Raw genomic sequence first — 12500 nt, forward strand, 5'->3', positions numbered from 1 at the left:
GACAGCGGCGGAGGAGCGCGACGGGTCTCGGCGGAGGCTATGCGCGTCTAGAACCGATATAAACGCTCTCTCGCCGCGCCGCTCGCCGCTGACAGCACCGCCATCGGCTCCCTGACGCCTCGACGCGCGATGTTTGGCGAGCGCTGGCTGCTGCGCTTGAAGGTGACTCGGTGTTTGTGTTTGTCAGAGTCAGTGTTGTTGTGTGAACTGAAGATCACATCCTGCACTCCCTCACACTGCTCTATTCTATTCTGTTCTATTCTATTCTATTCTATTCTATTCTCAGTTGTTTCATCTCCCTTTCTTCTTTACGTGCTGTTCTAGTTTTTCTCTGTGACTGTTATATTTATTGTTGTATACTTTATACTGCATATTCCATTGCGTTTTATTAATATTATACAACAATAACAATATGCTTTACTATTTCTTTAGTTGTACTCTTTTTATAGACTGCTTTTTATACATGCTATATTATATTTCATTAACAGACTAGCATGTGTATATTTCTTTTGCTATTTCTTCAGTTCGATTTTTTAGTATTTATTGTTATTTATTTGCATATAATAATATTATATGCTACCTTGTGTTTTATTAATATTTCACAATGCATTTATGTTTCTTATATTAGCTATTTATTGGAATGTAATATTATTAGTGTCCTATTAGATTTTTTTACATTTTATAAAATTTTGTAAATTATATTTACTCATATATTATGCTTTTGTATTGTTATTTTTACTATTCATATATATATATATATATATATATATATATATATATATATATATATATATATATATATATATATTTTTTCTTTAGTGTTCTTAATCCATTAAATGCTGTTAGCCTTCTTATATTTATTGTTATAAATGAATTATAATTCACATGTTCATAGTATATAAATAAATCTTTTTATTTTTATTTGTGTACTATGTTTATCCATATATTTCTGGAATATTTTCCCCCATTTCTCTAGTTATATTGTAGAATTAGTGTCAGGATTTGATTTGTGCTGCTGGTTTTGCGGTCGTGATATGTAGTTTTAGATTGATTTGTGGTATATGATACTGTGGTTATAGTTAAGTTATACTAACCAGTCTTTTCTGAGCTCATCAGATGGTTTTGTTGACATTTTGCCTTCTGGCTTTGAGAAGAGAAGAGATATCTGTGCTCCTGGGGTGAAAGAGAGTTACATAATATCCCAGGTGTAGTTACTGTGTGTCCGTTAAACTGCTCAGTATGACATTGTTCGAGCCGTAATCGGTTTCTGGGATTGTGGATTAATTTTCGGTATTTCATCATTAATAAATAATTAATAATTAGTAATAATATTAGTAGAGAACAAGTGTAAACAAGACAATTTTATCAACCCCACTGTTTAAATGTGGATAATTTGTTAATCTGTGTTTAATTGTAGGTTCATGGAAAAAAATAAAAATTAAATAACATAATTATATTATAAAAACGATGTAGCCTCTTAATTTAAATTAAAATTGTATTATTATTATTTTATTTTATTATATATTTTTTTGTATAATAATTTTTAAAAGCTTTCAAAGATTACTGGAGCACATTTTACAGTCTTCAACTAAAATAAAAAACATAAAATAATAATAAAAATAAACAGCGCTTTAAAATAAAAGCACAAGAAAATCTATTTCATTTTGGCTTTTCGTTTAGCTTAACTTGAACTGCTAAAATGATCGAAGCTGTACTGAATAAAACAAAGTGAAAATAATATCTAGACTTAAAATCAAATCAAATAAAACGTTATGTATGTAATATAACAAGATTACAAAAAAAGTGTTAATTAAACGAAATCAGAAAATATAAAGTTAAAAACAAACATGTGTTAATTAAAGGTATACACTTCTTTCTACTTAATTAACTCAATGTGTTACTTGTTTTTTTCAATCTGTCTTTACCGTGCAGTTTTTCCTCCCGGGCCTGGTGTAATTTACTCTAAACTGTTCTTTCAGAGCACATCTGCAATGTTAAGGGCGCCTTCTTCAAATAGTCAGCGTGATAAAGCCGGTTTCAGTGTTATCTGACAGGTTGCTTATGCTTTCAATGTGTTTGCAGAGCTGCGAAAGAGGGTTTATTGCGCAATAAATGGCCATGGATCGATTCGTTAAGGTTTAGTCGCTATGATATATGCATATATGTGTGTGTGTGTGTGTGTATTTAGTCCCTTGTTTAATGCAAGTGTGACTTTTTCTTCTTCTTTTTGATCTTAACCTCAAAACAAGGGATGATTGCTCTACTAATAGTACTTATTGACCCAATTTAGAGCGTCTTCATGGACACCTTCATTTATCCGTTCAAGCTCTGACAAGCAAAAGCAATGCGTTCGGGAATGGATCAGCTGTTTTGACATTAAAACTAGTATTATAAGCTGATAGGAGCACACACACACACACATCTTGCAGTACCTGTCTCAGATTCACCAACTACACAGATGTTGAGGGGGTTTTTCCATCTCAGTTTATAATGTTTTTTTTTTTGGATCGTAGAAATCTGGGAGAGGTTGCACTACCAGTTCTTCAAGCTGCAGTTAAATTAAGACTCGACAATACAGACTATTAAACAAGTGCACGATCTCAACCTTAGTTTTTGAGTGCACAAAAATAGTATTTGTGGATGTCATCTTACATTTAATTTTCATTTTGCGCACCCTGTTGATTCACACTGCTTAGTTTGTACATAGTTTGATTGCTCTTGTTTATTCCTTGTGCAAGGCTTTTTAGCGGGGCTGGGAGCGATATATTCATCGATCTATCCTTTGCTCGTCTCACGTTCGGTTTCACAGGTGATTCGTTCGAGAAACTGAACGCGAGATCTGTAGAACGGCTCTGTGTATTAACTGCCGCTCCATTTGAAAACAGTTGCTCAAGCTAATCAAAGATCGGCTTTAATGAATATATAGATGAACGTATCGCCCAGCCCTACTTTGTAGCGCTAAGCTCTTTGCAAACTTCCATGTAGTTGCTTAATGCAATGCTTTTGGCTGTTTTTAGTATTCTGATTCTGACTTGAGCAAATCGGAGACTTGCGGTGATGCTACATTATTATCATTTCTGCTACACCTAGGTTAACTTGCAATGCGTTGCTAATGCATCAGGCCCCTGGACACAAACCAGACTGTCCTATTCTAGCTGCGGGGCCCGTGCTTAAATTACTCAAGCAGACACGCTGCTTGCAGGACCAACCCCCCATAAAGTTGCCTAACCGGACGGTCTGCGAGGGTCTTGAGTTCACCTCGTGTTTTCATAGTTGCGTCGACCTGCGTGTTGCTGTAGGTCGTATCGGTCACGAAATCTGGAGTCGTTTTGTGGTTTGCAAACATTACTCATTTTGTCATTGCATCTGTTGTGTTTTGCATGCAGCACACTTCAATGGAATTTTTAAGCTCTGGCATGCAACAAGCTAGTCGGAATGTGTCAGTAAACCATTGATGTTTTAATCTACATACAACTAACAACGTTAACCCCCGGGTTTACCAGTGTGCAGTGAGAAACTCAAAATAGACCAACCAGGGTTAATTAATAACAGTTGCGGAGTAAATGTGTAAGAGATAATATACAGTCAGACGGTCATAAACGTTAAATAGTGGAAGGGTTGTTACCCTAAAAGAGTGCAAATGAACGTTTGACTGTAAATAATCTTGCTAATTATGCTGCTAAAATGAGTCAAAGCATGGACGTGCACTGTTGATTTGAATTTAGGTTTATTATCTGAGATATGACTTGTCTGGGTTAGTTGAGTGAATATGTGAACGTTTATACATCTTCTAAAAGCTGAATAACTAAGCTTTCCGTTGAGTTGCAACATTCGGCAAAAAAATTGTCTGAAATGTTCTTAGCAATGCACATTACTCATCAAAATTAAGTTATATTTATGGTAAGAAATGTACTAAATATATTCATGGAACATGATCTTTACTTAATGTCCTAATAATTTTTGGCATAACATTTCTATAGTTTTGACCCATACGAGGTATTGTTGGCTATTGCTACAAATATACCCTTGCTACTTATTACTGGTTTTGTGCTCCGGGGGCATATATATTTGACTCCTTAATGTTTGAATCATGTATTTAGCCACATAAATAAGGAACAGGGAAAGCCAAATTGGCCTCCATTAGTACTGCTACATATTAGTTTGAGTGTCTTTTGAGTAATTATCACAAATTTCCTCTCATGTCAGAACATGTTGTGCTGCTTTTCTCTGCCTCTTTGCAATGTTTTCTCACTCTCAAAAGTGTTAGCAAAATGCTAACGTCTCTCCGGCACTCTCTTGGTGTCTCTTTCTTAGGGCCTTTGTCCGACTCGCTTAGAATCTGAGACTGCTAATCAGACCCTTCTTGCTAAGTTATTCAGTAAATGAATGGGAATGTTAGTTTCTCCACTGTTCATTTTACTAAAACAGGATTTTCAGGTTGGGCTGACCAGTTTCTCTGTCTTAACCCCCTGTCTGCTTCTTCTTAACATCACCGTCTCAATGGCTTTCAGGCAGAGCATGTACAATACGGTTCAGAGGTTTGTCTTAGAGGGGCAGAGGCCTTCCAATCTGTGAAAGAGTGCATTAAAAATGGTGGAATACTTTAAAAACATAATTCCTCAACATCAAATTGCAACGACTTTGCAAATCTCATTATCTGCAGCGCATAACATCGTCAAAAGATTCAGAGAAACTAGAGAAATCTCTGTGCGTAAAGGGACAAGGCCGAAGACCTGTCGTTCAAATTGCTGAATGGGCCCAGGAATACTTCCAGAAACCACTGTTGGTAAACACAATCAATCATGCCAATCTGCAGATGTCGACTAAAGCTGTAGTGCAAGAAGGTAGCCATATGTGAGCAGAAACGTGTCCAATGCTAGTTTAAAATGGACTGTGGAAAAGTGGTCTATAGTCACAGAACAGGTTTGTCATTATTGGAAATAGTCCTCCTAGCGTGTTACTGGCGTTCACTTTAAAAACCAGCATCTTTGTTGGTATCGATAAGCATATAATATGGTATTTTAGAGCAACATATGCTCCCCTCCAGATGACGTCTATTTCTGGGAAGGGAAGCGTCATTAAACCAAAAAAAAAATGTCAAAGTTGACCACAAACTCAGCCGGAAACCTGTGTTAGGCAAGAATAGGACCAAATGCCAACATCAAAAGAAACTCATGACTTCAACGCCCAGACGTTTTTGAAAAGAAGAGAAGATGCTACACCATGGTACACAGGCCCCCGTTTTAACTATTTTTAGGCCTGTAGCAGGCACCAAATTTAAAATGAGCTCATTTAGTGCATACAATTTCTTAGTTTAAACATTGTTATTCGGGTTGTACAAGCTTTGGTTTACCGTAAGAAAAAAAAAGTATAGTGATCTGATTTCAAAGGATAGTTTTACACAAATAACATAAATTAGCTTTTTTCTCAATCATGTGATTCCAGAAGTATTTATAATAAATATAATAAATATTGTGAGTCACTTTATGTATATTTTGTGTGTGTGTGTTTTTTTTTTTACTGTACAAATCAGTATCCACTTTTTATTGTATGGAAACAGAAGTTTGGGTGTTCTAAAACATCTTCTTTAAGGGCTTTTGTCCATGAAAATCTTGATAATTCTGCATTTAACAATGCATTTTGAGCACTTGTGCATGAATGAACACATTTAATGTTTACATTGAATATATAAAGAAAAACCACACATTATGGTTTACTTAGGCAAGGCCGGTATCTATAAACCCACCTCCAGACGGAAAAACTTTCTTAATTGATCCCTGAGGGGAATTTGCCAACGCAGGCAGTTTTAAACGTGTCACTTCCTGTGCTTTGACCTGATCTGTTGTCTCGCTGCAGTTTTAATCTCAGAAGCTTTTATCCTGACAGACGATACCGAAGTTGCGTTCGCTGTTTAAGTCTCTAAATGTCCGTCACACTACGTGGCAACGTCAGAGACAGACGAACTGTAAGCAGCTCAGGAGAGATTGGGAGTTAATGATTGAGGAGTCTGCTGAGGCCTGCAGGTGCGTTTCTTTACCCAGCAGAGCTTGCTACAGCAGCATCGTTGTGCTAATGCAAATGTAATGATTGTCAGTTTTTGAGTACTGCGCTACCTAGTTGTCTTTTGAAACATTGTCACCTCAGTGCCACTGTGGATGCCGGGGACGTTGCTATGCAGTTGCTGGGGATTTATATGTGGTTTCTGGGGTGTTGTTAGTGCTTGATGGGCAGTTGATGGATGCTGGGGTGTTATGACTGGTTGATGGTAAAACTGTACGCTTAATTGTTAAAAGATTGCTATCTCAAATACACCCCGTGTTGCTGGGTTGTTTCTGGATATTATGAGTGGTTTTTGGGTGGTTGCTGGGCTGTTATGAGAGCTTGCTGGCCATTGCTGGGTGGTTGAAATGGCAAATGAATCGCCTACGAAACTGAACGCGATATAGCGTAGCTTGTCAGTGATCTACGGCTCTGTGTATTAACTGGCGCTCCTTTTCAAAATAGGTGATTGATATTTACTGCTAATAAAAAAACTGCTTTGCTGACAAGATACGCATGAATATATCGAGATATATATCGCCCAGCTCTAGGTGGGTTTTACAAATGGTTTTTGGGCAGTTGCTGGGTGTTATTAGTGATGGTTGGGCGGTTGCTGGGCGGTTGCTGGGCCGTTTCTAGATATTGTAAGTGGGTACTGAGCGGTTACAGGGTGGTTTCTATGGTATTTTGAGTAGTTACTGACCGGTTGCTGAGGGGTTTCTGGAAGCGGTTGCTGGGCTGTTGCTGGGGTGTTTTGAGAGGTTGTTGAGCGGTTTCTGGTATGTTATGAATTGCTGCTGGATGGTGTTATGACTGGTTGCTGTTTAGTTTCTGGGTGTTATGTGTAGTTGCTGGTTGGTTTCTGGGGTGTTGTGAGTGGTTGCTGTGCTGTTGCTGTGGTGTTATGGGAGGTTGCTAGGTGGTTTCTAGGTGTTATGAGTGGTTGCTGAGCGGTTGCTGGGGTGTTGTGAGTGGTTGCTAGGTGGTTGTTGGGGTGGTAATAAGCGATTGTTGAATATTGCCTGAGCGGTTGCTGGGGTGTTATGAGAGGTTGCTAGGTGGTTGTTGGGGGGGTAATGAGCGATTGTTGAATATTGCCTGAGCGGTTGCTGGGGTGTTATGAGTGGTTGCTAGGTGGTTGTTGGGTTGGTAATGAGCGATTGTTGAATATTGCCTGAGCGGTTGCTGGGGTGTTATGAGTGGTTGCTAGGTGGTTGTTGGGGTGGTAATGAGCGATTGTTGAGTATTGCCTGAGCGGTTGCTGGGGTGTTATGAGTGGTTGCTAGGTGGTTGTTGGGGTGGTAATGAGCGATTGGTGAATATTGCCTGAGCGGTTGCTGGGGTGTTATGAGTGGTTGCTAGGTGGTTGTTGGGGTGGTAATGAGCGATTGTTGAATATTGCGTGAGCGGTTGCTGGGGTGTTATGAGTGGTTGCTAGGTGGTTGTTGGGGTGGTAATGAGCGATTGTTGAATATTGCCTGAGCGGTTGCTGGGGTGTTATGAGTGGTTGCTAGGCAGTTGCTGAGTGGTTTCTGAGGTATTGTTACTGGATGGTTGCTTACTGGTTCACATTAAAACAGACTTTGTAAGATGCAGTACCTAACCACAAAAGTTTTTCTTCCATTTTTGTGTTTGCTCTTCCTCACTATTTATTTCTCAGCATGTTTTTGTTTTTTAAAGCCTAAATAACTGATTTGGTCTATTTTTCAGCATAAGGTGAATATAAGGTGAATATTCGTATTTTTTTATACTTCTGTAATGTGATGTATTTTTTCAGCACTTTTAAACCGTCTGAGAATGACTCCAACATGCCAGTGTTGCCGTGAGAAGTGTGTCATCCTGATGTCTTTTGGTTTTTGGTGTCTGGTTTTGTTGACAGTGTCGACCCCTCTGCATTGGAGGTCGCACCGTGTGCTGAATTGCAACTTGAAACGAGACACGGCAGGCGCGTGAAGCATTCACCACTAAACCCTTCAGGACGATTAGCATTTTCCATGTGTAAAGACTCACAAACATTAAATCATATCACGTGTATAAACTCAAGAGGGAGGTGTGGTTTTGTTGTGGTTTTGCACATGCTTTTCCAACTTTAATCCTGTTAGGAATGAAGCTCATTTGTTTTGTATTTTCATTGTTTTGCTGATATATTCAGCTAGTGACATCAAAAGATCTTTGATTGAAGTTGTGATAACTTTCATGCATTAATGACTTCTAGGATTCTTCATTCACAAAGACTATAATATGTAGTTACTGTCTGTTCCTTCTTGTAACTGGGTATTAATTCTCTGTTAATAAGGCTGTAGGCAGGAGTTGTCGTTTCACTAAGCTTGTCCTTGACCATCGAAGACTTTGTCCTTAAGCTAATAGCTACTCCTTAGCTCCTCATAACCAACTCCTCATATTTGTTAGTCATGGTGCCAACCTTATCATGAACTTTTGTTCTTGAATATGACGCTTCAGAAGATTGTGGTTTTCCTTGATCTTGTGCAGGGATTATATTTAACTAAAACTGCAAGCATAAAAACATGTTCTCTTTATTTGTACCTTTATGATTACATGCATGTATTTTTAATTATTATTATTATCGTATTATAAATATAATATCATTTATCATTTATTTTTTAGTAATATTCCTTCTTTATTAGTATTTCGCACAATAGTTTAGGCTGATAATGAAAAGTGGTAATTAACACAATTTAATAATATATGACTATTTACAGGTTTTAAAGATATTTAGAATTTAAAGAAAATCAAAGAAAATATTATTTATTATAATTTTCCTTAGTTTACTATTATATTATGCTATTATACTAATATATATATATATATATATATATATATATATATATATATATATATATATATATATATATATATATATACTTGTATGCTAATATAGATAGATAGATTAAAAAAAAAAAAAAAATATATATATATATTAAAAAATATATATATATATAAATATATATATATATATATATATATATATATATATATATATATATATATATATATATATATATATATATATATATATATATATATATATATATATATATATATATATATATATACTGTATATGTAAGCCCAAGTTATAGCTTATACTTCTATTAATTATCCAAGCAAAACGTATATTTCTATAGTGGACATTTGGAAAATATAATCTAAAATGCTAGGTGAAAATAAGTGACACAGAACTTTTTGGAGAGCATCCACTGATTGAGAATAGCCCCTGGAGAACTGTACATGCCATATCGTTGTACTGTCCAGCTCGTTGCAATGCCCTTTGGAAATGCCCTGGCGTATCGCCCGCGGCCTGTGACCACTGGCTGCCCTCTCTCTGTCTCAGGCTGAGACGGGTCTGCAGGGAACAGCGTGTCCTGGCTTGGGGCGATGCCGTGTGTTCGGTGGCTTGTCATCACGGGACGAGTAGGTGCTGAACATGGAGCGGCACACATTCAGCAAGCTCGCATTACATACAGGACCTTTGTTTATTTGCGCAAGGCTTGCATAATCATGCAGCGGCGAGGTGTTTATTCTGCTGCAGCTGATTGGTTGGCTGATAAATGTTTTTTTTTTGTGGGTTTTTTTTTAGGTGCATGGAGGCAACTGGTGTTTTCAAGCGCTCTGTGGTAAACGAGTATAAATAGAGCAGAACTGTGTTCAGTTGTAGAAAAATATGTACTTTTTTTATCCTAAGTGCTGCACATTTTAAAAAGAAAGAACAGCGTGCATAGTACAGTTTGAAGCATTTAGCTTTGTATAGTGCGTACTTGGTTAAAAAAAGTAGTATAGTGTATCTTTACATTAAATTGTAGTTATTAAAAAAGGAAGTCTAATCAATCGACATAATTTAACTGATACAAAACAATAATCTATTAATTATTTAATTATAAATTATTATATAATAATTATATAATTATTAATAATCATTATTATATAATAATAATTATTTAATATTTTAATAATAAAAAAATCTGTTCTCCATTTTCATTTCTCTTAATTAAAATTTAATAGTTTAATTAAAAAGCATCTCTAATTAATATCAATAATTGAACACATAAAATATAACAATTTACTAAATATTTTTTATTCTTTTAGTAAATTGTTATACTAAAATTCTGTGTTTTTATGTTTGTTTTTTCAGTTTTAATAGAGTTATTGTATTTGAATAATCAAAAACCCACATCTAAACAGCTGAATTCCTTAAACTTGAACAATTTAAAGTTTTATAATTTAGTTTTTTATTTTTCCATAATAATTCTTTTGTGGTCCCGATAACATTTTCTGGATTTATGATTTAATGCGTCATCAGAAATAAGGACGCTTTTGATCAGTTGTTGCAAAAAATTTGCCAAATGCCGTGAGTTTCTGAATTATACCGTGAAAGCCATTTGGATATTTGGATATAAGTTGGTATGAGTTGGGTATATTTGTAACATTTCGGCCCGCGTCTGACCTCCTTGTAGAGATCCATGACCTTGAATGTCTCTGACTGAGAGTGCCGTGTCCTTTTTTGACCCTCTGAACACAAAGATCAGCTGTATTTGTCCTCCTTCTCCTCTGGCTCATTGTTTCTCATCTTCAGTGTTTTTCTTGCGGTCACTCTTCAGTGACATTGAGTGACTGTCTGTTTCTGCCTCACCGTCACACCGTGTCAGTTAAACCTGACCTATTTAGTCTCAAATTTTCCTTTGGTCTAAATCTCTTTATTCAGATGCGAAAAGCACCATGGAACCTATAGTAGAAGACAATTGACTTTCAGTATCCGCGTCCTCCGGAGAGATAAAAACAGGCCCAAGTGAGTCGCTAGTTGTCATGTGGTAAGAGTCTAGAATGTGAAAATCTAGACCAGCTCAGATCTTTTGATGGGAAATTAATATTAAGATGTCACACGATTCCAGACTTTGGTGTCTTGAGCAACAGATAACTCTAACCTTACAAAAGTATCTAAAAACCAATTAGAGTCTCGTCTAACATTCCCTTTAAAAGCGAGTTGCACCCGCGCCATGGTGGATCTCTATTCACGTTTAATCCTTTAGTTTTTAATATTTGGCACGTGTGCTGCCGCGCATCCCTGTGAGTAATAAGCGAAGTCAACGTGGACCCGCCCAGAGGCGTGCTTTTACCAACACGCTCTTAAATTAAAAAAAATACTGCGCCATTGACTTTAGACCAGGTCGGAGTCGGTCTTTTTCCAGTTCCTTCGAAACAGCAACGCTCCACCAATGCTCCTGAACACACCTCTTTTTTAGACCGGCACGCCCATGGACGCACAAATGGCCGCAAACGCACTTGTGTCGCGATGAGTTTACGATAGTATATTTCACCTAGATACTTGGCTAATACCGAAAGTCTGTATTTTTGACTAATACTTGCACTTAATCTTCTGATCGAGATATACTTAAGAAAAAGATGAAGTATTCTAAGTATACTTGGTTTATAAGTGTACAGAAAAGAGTATTTGACTTAGATACTCGTATCGAATATTTCATATGCACTTGGTTTATAAGTACTAGTGTATTTGTCCTATACTAAATCTTTTGATCAATATGTACTTTTATTATTATTATTATTATAAAAAATACTGTTATTATGAAGTCTTGTTATATTTGCCTTATACTTGTATTGAATCTTTTAATCAAGATACAGTAGTATTGTAGGTACTCAAAGTATACTTGGTTACTGCTGACAAATATAAAGAAGTTTACTTGATAGAGTATTATTACTAATAATACTAATATATATATATATATATATATATATATATATATATATATATATATATATATATATATATATATATATATATACTTATATATATATACTTATATATATATATATATATATATATATATATATATATATATATATATATTAGTATTATTAGGATTAAAGGATTAATACTGAGAAGTATAAAGAAAAGTATACTTAAGAAAAGTATTGTAAGTATATGTGGTTTATACTGATAATTATACAGCACTTGTACTTTAATCTTTTGATCGAGATACAATAGTATTGTTAGCTATTCGAAGTATTCTTGGTTAATACTGAGAAGTATAAAGAAAAATACACTTGTAGAAAAGTATTGTAGGCATACGTGGTTTACAACGACAGTTATACAGAAAAATCCAAACATATTTGACCCGTACTTGTACTTAATCCCTTGAGATATACTTTATTTAACATTAAATATTACTGACAGCAAGTATACCGAAAAGTATAGGCCCATGTGGACTACTTGTACTCTTTTGATTGAGATGCACTTAATGCACTTATGAAATACTATCAAATACTTTACCCTAATATTGTCTTCTTTCACGTTTATAGTAACAGGTTTGCTTTGGTCTCTTCACACGCTTTATTGAAACTCATCACTGTACTGCTTAGCTTTTTTCGTTTGTGTGTCATTTATAAAGTCACGTGATCTAGTACATTTATTTAGATGAACAATTGAACT

General features: G+C 35.7%; 1 protein-coding gene across 1 annotated transcript in view; it reads left to right on the forward strand.

Annotated features, from left to right (window-relative positions):
- Nucleotides 1-12500, forward strand: part of pparab (peroxisome proliferator-activated receptor alpha b) — a 37172-nt gene that overhangs the window by 28 nt on the left and 24644 nt on the right. Inside the window, exon 1 of the mRNA XM_043228342.1 lies at nucleotides 1-162. This exon is cut by the window's left edge and continues 28 nt beyond it. The gene's annotated coding sequence lies outside the window, so the exon portion shown is untranslated. The remainder of the gene's footprint in view (nucleotides 163-12500) is intronic.

This window comes from Puntigrus tetrazona, chromosome 25 (genome assembly GCF_018831695.1).
Source record: "Puntigrus tetrazona isolate hp1 chromosome 25, ASM1883169v1, whole genome shotgun sequence".
Taxonomy (NCBI): Eukaryota; Metazoa; Chordata; class Actinopteri; order Cypriniformes; family Cyprinidae; genus Puntigrus; species Puntigrus tetrazona.